The sequence below is a fragment of the Carassius auratus genome, unplaced genomic scaffold (assembly GCF_003368295.1).
Source record: "Carassius auratus strain Wakin unplaced genomic scaffold, ASM336829v1 scaf_tig00032276, whole genome shotgun sequence".
NCBI classification, from domain to species: domain Eukaryota; kingdom Metazoa; phylum Chordata; class Actinopteri; order Cypriniformes; family Cyprinidae; genus Carassius; species Carassius auratus.
In genome coordinates, this window is record NW_020525987.1 from 32,408 (window position 1) to 45,268 (window position 12,861).

Genomic DNA, 12,861 nt, shown 5'->3' on the forward strand with positions numbered 1-12,861 from the left:
GGTCAGTGTCCTGTGAGAGTGTGTGTGTGTGTGTGTGTATATACAAGTGTGTGTGAGGGTCATGTTTACATACATGTGTGGGTCTATGTAATGGACAAAAATTCAAACCATTTATTTATGAATTTCAAAAGGCTTCAGTTATCTTCAGTTTACCTGTACTTGAGTGCATCAAGTACAATTTTTTTTGGTCATTACATCCCTCATACCAGTATAAATTATTCTTTAATATTTCAAAATATGTGGAAAAGTTGTTGTGGCATTGTATTGTGATGCTGAATAATTAAATATGTAGCAATCATTTCAACAAAAAGTCCTGTAGAGAATGTTCCTGAATTAACAGATAGGCTGGCAGTTCACAGATCATATTGACAAAGCAGGATACTGTTTGTTTCATTGCAGACTTTGTCCTAATTGTAGATTGTGAAATATAAATCAAAAGGTAAAAGGCTAAAACTATAATATGCAAATATTAAAGACCCCATGATGAATACTTTTTCGAAAGAAAGAAATGCATAGGCCTTCAATATTACAGTTTCAAATGCATTGTTTACATTATCTGGTAGTTAGGGTTATAATGCAGACAATATCAAAAGGCAAAAAATAAATAAATAATAATAATAATAATAATAATAATAATAATAATGATAATAATTGTTCAGAAATAAAGTGACATTGAACGTAAGTGAGTGAGAAAAGGAGAGGGATTAGAAAAAACATATATAGGTTAGAAAGATTCTTAACTAAAGAGTAGGTCAGCTGTTTGAGCCCCCATTACACAGACAGAGGAGGATTCTTCCCTTCACTAGCTGCTACAACTGAGAATAGACTGTGTGTTCTGCAGTCGGGACAGAGGGTAGGCTCTATTGCACAATCTGTGTCTGCTATAAATCGTTTACAGAACATGATATCACATGTTTATCCTAGTCTGTGTTCCACAACCACGTTTCATTGCAGTTGTTTGGTTGATGTATTCACTATGAGGGAAAATCTAAAATACAGCAAAGTATACCAAAACTGTGGGCTGACAAGCCATTTAGACAAAGACAAAGCAAAAGACAAAAGAAATAAAAATAAATATCAAAACTTTCAATTAGTGAAATAAATCAACTTTGATGATAATCTAATTATATGATCTGCACCTGTTACATCTACAGTCATTTTATGCAACATACATTTTATGAAAATATATCAATAAAACCTAAATCAATGTATTTACAAGTTTTTATATTTTAAAGATCAAAGTGATATTTTTAATCAAAACTTCCAAACAGAATTTTTTGTATTTCCTTGCAGGCCACAAATTGTTAAGCATTTTTTTTTTTTTCTTGAAACCAGATGAAGCAAATGCTTGTTCTGTATTTTTCGTAAGGGAAGATACTTGCGTTTTAAAAGCTTTATTACAATAAAAACACAAAACACCTTCAACATTGATCGAGATGGAGCCATTTAAATTTGCTGTACCATGTGTCTAAAATGAAAGGGTACGGTCTGACAGTGTCTGCTTTATGATAAATTTGGGATCGAGGTGGTGAAATAAACTACATTTTAATGTCAGTTAAAAAAAAGAAAACAGGTATTTTAGGTTGTCATACTATTTCATTGTATAACTGTTACTTCTTTCAATAACATAAAAAAACAGACTCTTCAAAGGTAGTGTACATTTGTGCATTTGATGCAAATATGCAATATTCTTTAAAGCCACCTAAATAAACTTAAGAATATCAAGGCTGTAAATAAGATGATGCAAATAAGAGATTGATTGGGCAGTGTAGAGCTTCAGAAGTGACAGCTTTTATAGTCTTAAGGGGAGCGCTCTTTTTATGCACATTCAAAGCTATAATTAAGTTAAATGAGTGAAAAAAGCGGAGAAAGTCCGAGCTGGGGTGACTGAATGATGGCGGGGAGTAATACTTAAAATATTTATAGCTCCTCTTATGCGAAAATTAATAATGTAAGGGTGAAGTTACATTCATGGTGTTTTATGACATAAAGAAAGAATCATTTGAATGGCGTTTAAATGTCATTTTGTTTATCAAAGATAAGTAGTGACTGCAGGGAGACTTAAAAAAGAATTATATATACTATTATTGCGATGCTGAGATGACCTGCAGTTGTTTGATGTCTTTATGATGGAGATGACTGGAAAAATGTTCGGAAAAGTTTTCGCTTTGGCTTGATGTGAACTTACTCTTTATTTAGAGATGTGTTTTTACTAAACGCTAGATGGCAGTGTTGGATCATTTTAAAGTCTGTCATTAAAAAGTGTAGCTGCTTATTTGTGGTAATTCCAAGTATATGTATACTGCTACTTTTATTATTTACATTTTTATCACCATAATATTCAGTGATTTTCAGATATTTTACTTGCTAATGTTATTGAAAATACAAATCAGTGTGTTGTCAGTTATGGTCCATATCTCTCAGTTTTTGTTATCTAGTGCTACCCTTTTGTTGAAAGACGTCACATCCATAATTTTTGGGAGTATTTCGAGTTTCAGGGGCATGGGTTTGGATGGAACAGAGAAAAGAAAGTGAGGGAATATTGAATGGAAGCCTTAGATTTCACTACCCTCTCCCCAGTTACTAACATCCCACCATGGTTTTTCCAGAGGCAAAGATAGATTTTAGTAGCATGGAAAATAAAAAGGAATGGTGATTGAAGGAAGTGGGAGTTAAAACAAGCATTTACTTAAGAAACAGTTATTATGATTATCTCAAAATTTATACAGATGTATCCAAGAACAAGGAGGAATGTGTAGAAATTGGAATACTTATTGTAAATAATTTAAAATGAATGTTTCCAAAAGATTATCTGATCACTTATCTATGGCAGAAATTGTGGCAGTGACCATTGCATTACAGTGGGTTGGACTCCTTAGCTGATATAAAAAGCATTCAGTCAATGTCATCTGTCAGAGAAGATTTACTGATAGAACTCTTATCACACTTTGTCAAGATCACATAGGGGTGGTACAGATGTTCAGTTTGGTTGGGTGCCAGCACATGAGGGAGTGAAAGGGAATGAAAGTGCAGATAAATAAGCAAAAGAGGCACTGCAATAAGAAATATCAGTTCCAATAGTGCTTGGAAAAGTGGGGGAAAAGCAATAGTTAAGAAGAAAGGTAATGGAATATGGCAGAAATGGTGGGAGGAAGACAATAAAGGAAGGGGATATTATAAAATATAAAAGTCTGATAGCATTAAAAATTACAGAGAAAGGAATAGGCGGAAAGAGATAACAAGACCTGTCTAATATTTTTAAACTATTATACAAGGACTGAATAGCACCTTGTTTTTAATGGGGAAACTGTGGGGTTAAAGAAAATGCTCAGCATGTTACACTGTATAATATATGAGGTGTTTCAAGATAGGGTTCAGGAGGCAGGGCGGGACTAGAGTCTGATGTGGATACTAGGAACAGAAGGAGGGGGGTAAGGATAACCAGGAAAGCATTATTTAAATTCTCTAATGATACAGGGTTAATGATCAGAATATGAGTACAGTTAAAAAGACATGACGTTCCACACTCTTGTACAATAGGTGGCGGTATGCACCTAAAAGTTGTTTGCAATCCGCCATTAACTAAGAGAAGAAGAAGAAGAACGATCATTAGTGACAGAATCATCAGCCAATCAAATGTTGACTTTCAATCATCAAAGGCATCACGCCATCTGGGTCTAGCGACGTGCCCAGTCTTGTCCCCAGGCAGCGTGAAAGAGAAATTCATCGCAAGGAAAATAACAACCGCAGTCACCGGCGCCTACTCCAGATCTTGTTGCCAATTTACTCTTTTGCAGACGCAGGAAAACTAACAGAGAAAGGAAGACCTACTGCACCGAAACTGGATTCGGTAACAAAAGCCAGCAAAGGTTTTGTCCGCCATTTCAAATATGTATCTAGGAGTGCTATGAGTGGCTAACAGCTAGCACTGAGCTGAACAAGTTATTTTGTTGGCTGTGTTTACTTTTTATATGAGTAAAGGGGCATAGATTGACAGACACACGGACTTTATCTACAAGTGAAAGGTAAGTGCTTTATTATTTAAGGAGTAACGTTATTGTATCATGCACGTGGTGCGTTGATTTTACTGTGGCATGGTGTGTGGATGTACAGCGTTTTTTTTTTTTTACAGTTTTGCTGCTGTGGGCGCGTCGTCATTTAGAGTGACCCGCGGATTACTTTTACTGATCCATATAAGAGTGTGATTTTATATTTCTAACTTTCTTATATGTCTCTGTTTTGCAGCTATAACCTAGAGAGCAGCATATAGTTCCAATCAATGGTGGCCCTCTGCAGTGTTATGGACACTCTCTGGCTCCTCACAAGGTAAACACAATGCTAATCACCATACTTTGCATAACTTAAAGTACCAAAGTTCCATCACTCAATCAATTCTCATTCAGTACTTGAATATTACTCAGTTTGAGTTCAATTGAAATGCCTCTCATTTACTTTCCAAAAGCGATTTTAAAATAACCAGTCATGTTTTTAAAATAACCATGTAATGTTTTACTACTATAATTTTGCTGTATTTTAGTATTAATAATTTATTCCTAATACTATGCATTCTAATCAAAAGATACAAGACACACATTTAAAATACTTTGGATTCATAATTTGTTAAATTATATTCTTTTGTTTTATAAAAAGCACAAAGCCCTTTGAAACCCAGGTATGGAAAAAAAAGGGCAAAACATGCTTCTAAAATCTCATTGGCTGTGACATCGTTTCCGCTCTTTGGCAAGCTGCCCAAATGCTGATCTCCGATTGCCTGTCAGTGAATTACAAATATCCACGGCTGGCCGGCCTGTGGCAGCAGGGTTTTTCCTGGGTCAGAATTGGTCTTCGGTGGTGGCTGACCGACATGGTCATCCACACACAGCAAAGAGTACCCTAGTACCCACATGGTCCGCAAGACCAATATTGACAATAAATGTTACATTTAAAATAAATATAAAGAAACTAGGGGTGGCATGGTTCAACTTTTTCATGGTTCGGTTTGTTTCACGGTTTTAGAGTCCGGGTTTCCGGTACAGTTCGGTATGTGCTATGTTTATGGACAAACTATACTTTCTCTTAATTAAAAAAAAGTATTCTACAAGCAACAACACAAATAAATACAATAGAGTAAAGATACAAACAGTGATTTTAAGTTTTTTTTATTTTTTGGGCAGGTCTAGCATAAGTTTTTAGGTACAGAAATTGAATTAATCAAATGTAAAACAGCATTGTATATTGGACTGTATAAATTAAAGATTGTTCTTTATTAAAGTTATAAAAGCTTTTTTTTATCAAGAACAGTGAGTGATTTATTTTTTGTTGCTGTTCGATTTATGTAAAGACTGTCACTTTAAGAGAATGCACTAATACAACGGGCATACGTTCAGCTGGCTATGTCTGCTGTAGGATACTTACAAAGACGGGCATTTTGACATAATTTTTTGTGTGAATTTGTCCATTTAAACCCAATAGCTACTTCAGGTAGATCTTAATATTTGCGAGCGTTCTAGCGGGTTTGCGTGGAGCACATGCACAATTCTTCTCACTGCGTGCGCGAGCTCGCATCCTTTGGCTCTTAAATGTTTAAACTGACAAAGCTTAAATGAGTTTAGTTTAAACACATATTAACTTGTGCTGTTCAGATCTCATCTGTGCTCGTGCGCTGTCAGAACTCGGTGATTATGGAATAAATGACTGCTCATATTCCAGCAGTAGTTCACATTGATCAAGAGTGAATCAAGGTTTTTTTTCACTATTTCACTATTGTTGTAATGTCTGGGAATCCAGAATGCGCATCCATCAACAGAAACATATATTAGTTGAACCCAGTTTGTTTTACGTGCTATTTACGAACCCAGTTTGTTTTACGTGCTATAAACCATATTACAGATGCTTTGTCAAATTTAAATTGAACCGCGGTCCCAGCACGAGCCGTGTGTGGTGAACCGAATGGTTCGGTTTAAAAAAAAAAACAGAAGAAAAAAAAACTAAAAGCAACAGTTTTTTTATCCTATTTATTCATGAAAAAATGATTATAGTCATCCTTTTATTGCCCTCTTTGCAAAAAAAAAAAAAGCAGTTTTTTTTTCTCCATGACTGGCTTTCATAGTTTAGAAAGATAAAATATTTTTTTTGATAGACCTGATAATTATTTTAGTATAATCATATCAATTGAAAACGTAGCGTTAAAAGGTATAATAGTGTTATTTTTTGCCATATAAAATTAGCAGCTAAATAGCAACAGCTTTCTTTGCTTTGATCTAGTTTCATCTCACTCCAGTCTAACTTTAAACTAAATGGATTTATAGGTAATTAACTGCACATTGTCTTAGGGCTATACATACTGAGGATTATTAAGGCTAAATTTTACTAAACACTCTTGCTAAATGGGGTTAAGCACACTTTCTCATTTCATTATTTTTTGCGTTTATTTAAAGTTATGTCAGCTGCATGTGCGGAATGCTTGTCACCAGTTGTAAGAGAAGATAAGGCAACTTTTTTTTGACTGCAATTCACACCCAGCGGTAATTCAGCCAAAAATAGTTTCCGAATGCACCACGTGAAACATGGATTCGGTCTTCCGACCTTAGGATGAGTAGATTTTGATGCAAGGAGAGAGTAAAGACAGAACTGAAGACGAAGAGTGCGCGCGCGGGGGAGGGGCGCTGTGCTCTTTCTCTCCGTCACTCCGGCAGTAGCCTGGCCCTGCTTTACTCACAAAACCCAATCACAGATCAAATAAGGCTTTGGCGGAACAAAAAATAGTTTTTGCGGCCACCAAAAAATTTTCAATGTAGGAAAAACCCTGGGCAGGTGAGAAATCTACCACTGAACCACCAATGCTCACATGAAAGGAGCAGTTGTGCTCACGTGGTCATGTGGGGCTGAGGCACACATGGCGTCTAAAACCAGTGCAGAGAGAGTACAGAAACTATAGAAGTGTTAAATAAAATAGTTTTGAGAGTGTTCGAGCTGTGAATGCAGTTCCTCATGACCGCGGGAACTCCCATTGGTTTTTCATGTAAGCATTGGTGGTTCAGTGGTAGAATTCTCGCCTGCCACGCGGGAGGCCCGGGTTCGATTCCCGGCCAATGCAACACAGCTTTTCTTTTGTCAGTCAACCAAAAAAAGTAGTGACCACTTAATTGAAACACTAAAGTAATTACTTGGCTTAGCCTGCCTGTTAACTTAAAGTAATTATTCAAAGTAGAATTATGAAAGTAAAGTGACAATGGCAGAAAAAGCTGGAAAGAGGAAAATAAAAACATACTTTAGCAGTTAATGCATTTGATCAAGAACTAGGGATGGGAACCGATCTTTGTTCTTTGAAAAGAACCGGAACCATGAGCAATTTCTAAGTTTCGGTTCCGAAAACGGTTCTGGTGCAACACGTGACCAAGCGCTGTGAGCAGCCTTGTGCCGGTGTTCTGAGTATTCGGCTTTTCCCGTAAAGCAGCGGTTCTCAATTGCAGTCCTCGCGCCCCACTGCTCTGCACATTTTTTATCTTTCTCTTAGCGCTTCAGACATTTGCTCTATCCAGGGTTCTAAATTAACTTTTTTGATCACCAGCCAATGTGGCTGGTAACTTTCTAAAGTTACCAGCCAAACAGAATTTCCACTAGCCATTTTTTTTTTTTTTGTAAAAATAACAAATTATGAGTGCCACTGAATGCAACAAAATACACACTGACTCAAATTTAAAATGATTAGTTCCAACCACGAAATTGCTTTTTTTTTTTTCGCGTAACTTACATGCGGCAATCCTGACAAAGCATTACAGCATTCTTGTGATCAAACACAAGCCATTCATGACCCGTCAGCCATTTGGCATTACATTTTATTTTCTTTGTTTGTTTCTCTGTTGATATCCTACAGAGCCCTGCACGTCACCAGTTTTATTGAATATTATTATGTGGAATAGGTTTAATAATAATAAAGGAATACTAAATTGCATTATATTTGTCCCATATTGTCATTAATATACATACTGGCTTCAACTAGGACCACTAAATAAATAGACTGCTATTGTTCTGCAAGTATGAGGGTTAGATTATTTAGTGTACAGGTCGTTTCAAGAGTGATAAAGTGATAAAAATATTTATTTTCATGCACTTTATATGTTTAAAAATGTGGAAACCACTCATTGCATCACACCATCTCCTGACTGCATGATTATTTGTAAACAGGGACTTTATGGAGAGTGTGTATACATGTTTAAGTTTAACCGTTTATATTTAATTAAGGGAAATTAACAAGTGTCCCAGCCCTCAAGGGACTATTTGGCCAACAAGCTTATTCCTGCTTGAAAAGGAAAACGTTATTGATAGTGTAAAAAACATCAACTTTGAAACACATGCTGATTGATGGACTAGCATTACTCAACATTACTTACTACCTTCCAGCAACGCTACATTCAGTGAAGGTAAAATAGTAAAAAACATAGTTCATTTAAATGAAACCAGAAGCCGAACCAGAAAATTTCTAAAAATATCCCACCCTACTTATGAAGATCTGTACACTGTAATATATGTTGCATTTTGACATTGCCAACCTTTAAATTAAGTTGACAGTAAGTAATATACAGTATTGGTCATTTAGTAGTTGAGTATTGTGTATTTTTCCTTACCACTATTTCTTAATAATTGTTTAATTATTTTAATGGAACCGGAATCCGAACCGGAACCGTTAAGTGGAACCGGAATCGGAACCGGAAATTTTCTAACGACTCCCAACCCTATCAAGAACCCATGGTTTTCATCCTAAAAACAGAACTTAAGAAAACAAAAAACAGTCATGGCCATTATTTTTCACATTTCTATGGTATACTGAAAAACAATAAGCACATCATAAGTTTTAAAAGCTTTTATTGGCAAAAAAAAATTAGTCCGTATTTGCAATGTTGACGCTTGTTCTTCAAAACATCTGCAGTTCACTCGGGCATGCTGGATATTAGCTTTTGGGCCAAATCCTGACTGATGGAGATCCATTCTTGGCTTATTAGTTCTCGGAGTTCATCACAATTTCTAGGCTTCTGCTTGTCCACTCGCCTTTTGAGGACTGACCTCATGTTCTCAATGGGATTGAGATCCGGGAAGTTGCCACAGATCCGAAATTTCAATGTATTGATCTTCAAGCCACTTCTTTATCACTCTTGCTTTTTGCCCCCTCATGCTGGAAAATGCAGATATCATCACCAAATTGCTCATGGATTGTGGGAAGTCGTCGCTCTTGCAGGTTTTGATACCGTTCTTTATTCATGGCAGTGTTTTTGGGCAGAATTATGAGAGCGCCCACTCCCTTAGTTGAAAAGCAACCCCACACATGAATGATCTCAGGATGCTTCACGGTTGGCGCGTCAAAGGACTCATGGTAGCAATTGATTTTCCAGATGTCCCAAACAGTCGGAAAAGAGCTTCATCAGAGAAAATAACTGCACTAGTCTTCTGCTGTCCAATCCTTGTACTTCCTGCAGAATTTCAGTCTATCCTTGATGTTTGTCTTGGAGAGAAGTGGCTTCTTTGCTGCTCTTCTTAACACCAGGCTTTTGTCCAAAAGTCTTGGCCTCACTGTGCATTCAGATGCTCTCACACAAACCTGCTGCCATTCCTGAGCAAGCTCTGCACTGCTGGAGACACGGTTCTGTAGCTGAATCCTGAGGAGGAGGCGTTCCTGGCGCTTGCTGGACAGTCTGGGACGTCCTGAAGACTTCTTCACTGCAGTTGAACCCCTCTCTTTGAAGTTCTTGATGATCCAGTAAATGTTTTTTGCTTTGTGGTGCAATATTCTTTGTAGCGATTTCCTTGCATGTGAGGCCATTGTGATGCAAAGCGATCATGGCTGCACGTGTTTCTTTGGAGGCAACCAGGTTCAAAAACAGTCAAATTTGTTTTTTGTGAAAAGTTTTTTTTTTTTTTTTTTTTTGGCCAATGAAGCTTTTAGCAATTATTTAAAATGCATGTGATCACTCTACACAATATTCTAGAAACAATCTGAATTTTATAAGAGAGTGCAATAGATATTATTGCTGCAGTATGCACAAAAATATGCACAAGAATAGACTGGACTCCTTTATACCTAGAAAGCCACTTTTATCACTCTGTGCTCCATTTTGTTTAGATAACAAACTAGAACTGGGTTTAATTTTGGTTGAGACGCATGCTGTCATGCACTACTGTGATGTATGTTAATTGAAGAAATGGAGTGAAGTTATTCTGTACACAACTGTGAATTACATTCTTTCTGATGAATTTTTCACCGCAGGGTGTTCGTTTTCACCACCAGAGCCTGTGATAATGTCTGTGGATTCATAAGAATATTTATACTGCTAATGGTTTCAAAGATACACTCACTGAGTCTGAAGGAAATAAGCAGGAACTTTCTCTCAGTTCGCAGTGTAAACTGGTTTCACTGGGCTTTTTTTATTCGTATAAAAGAGCAGTGGATATACTTGTGGTCAACAAGACCTTACACTTGTTAGTGGTCAACAAGACCTTACACTTGTTCATTATGGATAAGAAGAGTTCAGATGGAAAAGTCTCTAACTGCCATCTGAAATGTTCTTCTTAAATTAGCATTTTTATCAGACTCCTATGTTTAGGATCGGTCATTTTATTTTAATGGCAATGTATAGGTCCTTTTCTATGCCATTAAAGTGAAATAAATGAACATATATTTAGGAGCCAGTTTAAAAAAAATCAGATGGCAGTTAGAGGCTTTTCCATCTGAACTCTTCACACACACACACACATATATATATATATATGCACATTAGGACTGGATGATTAATCGAAAAGTAATTTAGAATCTCTAACCGACGTAATTTTCCCATGTCGGTTATTTTGGTTATTTCCTGTTAATACTTCCCCCTTAAAGGTGCTGTAGGGAACTTTTGTAAAAAAAATATTTTTTACATATTTATTAAATCTGTCATTATGTCCTGACAGTAGAATATGAGACAGATAATCTGTGAAAAAAATCAAGCTCCTCTGGCTCCTCCCAGTGGTCCTATTGCCATTTGCAGCTCCTGGTAAGAAAACAACCAATCAGAGCTGCGGTCCGTAACTTTGTTTGTGTTTAAAATGTAGAAAAATGTATATAATAAGCGAGTACAACATGAATCCATTTTCCAAACCGTGTTTTTGGCTTGTCCTGAATCACTAGGGTGCACCTATAATAAGTGTTTATATTCGGACTATTTTAGATTGCTTCGGGGATACCGCGGCGGAGTAACCCAGTACCTTTGTGATTCTTCATAGACCTAAACAGAGAGAAGTAGTTCTGGCTACGATGTTCTTCCGCAAGACGCAAGCAGTTCTGTTTATTAACCGCTAGAGCGTCAAAACTACCTACCGCAGCTTTAAAAAGCGTGTGGAGCCACATGATTCTACCAGTCAGTGGCATAAAATAAAAACACGGAGGTGAACGGCGGTTCAACACATAGTGATGGCAAGCGAGTGGTGAGCCTTGAGTCTTCACTAAACTTTGTCAGTTGTATTTGTTTTATGGTTTGGACGTTCAAGCGATAAGACGATCGGATGTGTATTATTATATCGAGCTACCATGTTCACGCAGCTGCATTGTGGCACGAAAACTCATAGACTCATTGTCAGCGCTGTCCTGTGATTTCTCACTAAAGTATCTTAGACTCTCAACTTATTATTAGAGCCCGACCGATATGGATTTTTGGGGGCCGATGCCGATATTAACTCGAAAAGAGCCGATTTAGAAGCCGATATTTTGATTTTGAAAAACTGGATATTAGACCCATTTCCTATAAACTGCACTTACACAACATTCAATAGCAAAATATCTGCCTGTTCTATGTATGTGGGCTGTATAAACCATTTTCCAGAAGGGATTTATGTAAAAAAAAAAAAAAAGCCATGGATTACAGTCTCGATGACTAAACAATTGCACATCAAAAGTATATATTTTTTAATGATCGAAAAACAGTCTGGTTTTAAACATTTAACACTTTTACTTTCTTCCAGTTGAAGCTGGTTTTAACAGTCTGTGTGTGTACTGTAAATAAATTATAATACTAAAGTTAAAGTATTTGCAGAAGTAGTCCCACACTTTGCTGCTACAGCATTCAACTTTTTCAGCCATCTGTAGGGCAGAAAGAGAGACAGAGAAAGAATAAGCATGTGTATTAATAATATCACCATGTATCATTACTCATGTCATCATTAGAATTATAATAATAATAAACAGGGATCTCCTACATAGGCAAAAATTAGAAAAAAAAATAAAAAAATTTTATTTGTCAAGCAATAGGTATTACCTACTTATATTTAACTATATTATTTAAACATTTCCCTGTTATGTCTGTAAAGCTGCTTTGAAACAATATGTAAAAAGAAAAAAAGAAAAAAGCGCGTGTTCAGCTCACATTTATTTACATGTCCCCTCTGGTTTAATCATTTCTGACGCACCTACTGTAGTTACTGTAACTACACTACATTTGCTCTCACAGACACATTCACAACGGACCCGTATATCTTCTCCTCTTCTCTTTGTGCAGTCTAAATCAAAACATCGTCATGCGATGGCGAACGTAGAGTTAGCCTACTGTTACCAGCAGATTACGGAATCAATTCGAAGTTGAATGGTTAACGTTAGTGCCATGAACACACCGCTGTCAATTTTAAGAACCACCTTCAAACAAGTTAATAGCAAGCATTTAAGGGGCCTGCTAAAAAGGAAGCTATATTAGTGTTAGAGTAACGTAACCAGCCTGAATTCACCAAATTGTTCTCTGGACCTGAGGGTAGCCTCTTCTTCCTTGCTTCTCTCTTAATTCTCATCAGCAGGACTAGCGCTATCGCTCGCTTCTTACAACGGGACAGATACATGTTTGC

At 36.6% G+C, this 12,861-nt stretch overlaps 1 long non-coding RNA gene and 1 other non-coding gene across 2 annotated transcripts in view; both read left to right on the plus strand.

Annotated features, from left to right (window-relative positions):
• Positions 1-3,537: 3,537 nt before the first annotated feature.
• Positions 3,538-12,861, plus strand: part of LOC113080851 (uncharacterized) — a 28,988-nt gene continuing 19,664 nt past the window's right edge. Inside the window, exons 1-2 of the long non-coding RNA XR_003282032.1 lie at positions 3,538-4,025; positions 4,246-4,326. This is a non-coding gene — a long non-coding RNA (uncharacterized LOC113080851). The remainder of the gene's footprint in view (positions 4,026-4,245; positions 4,327-12,861) is intronic.
• Positions 7,026-7,096, plus strand: trnag-gcc (transfer RNA glycine (anticodon GCC)). Its single transcript has one exon. It is a non-coding gene; the product is annotated as a tRNA-Gly (tRNA).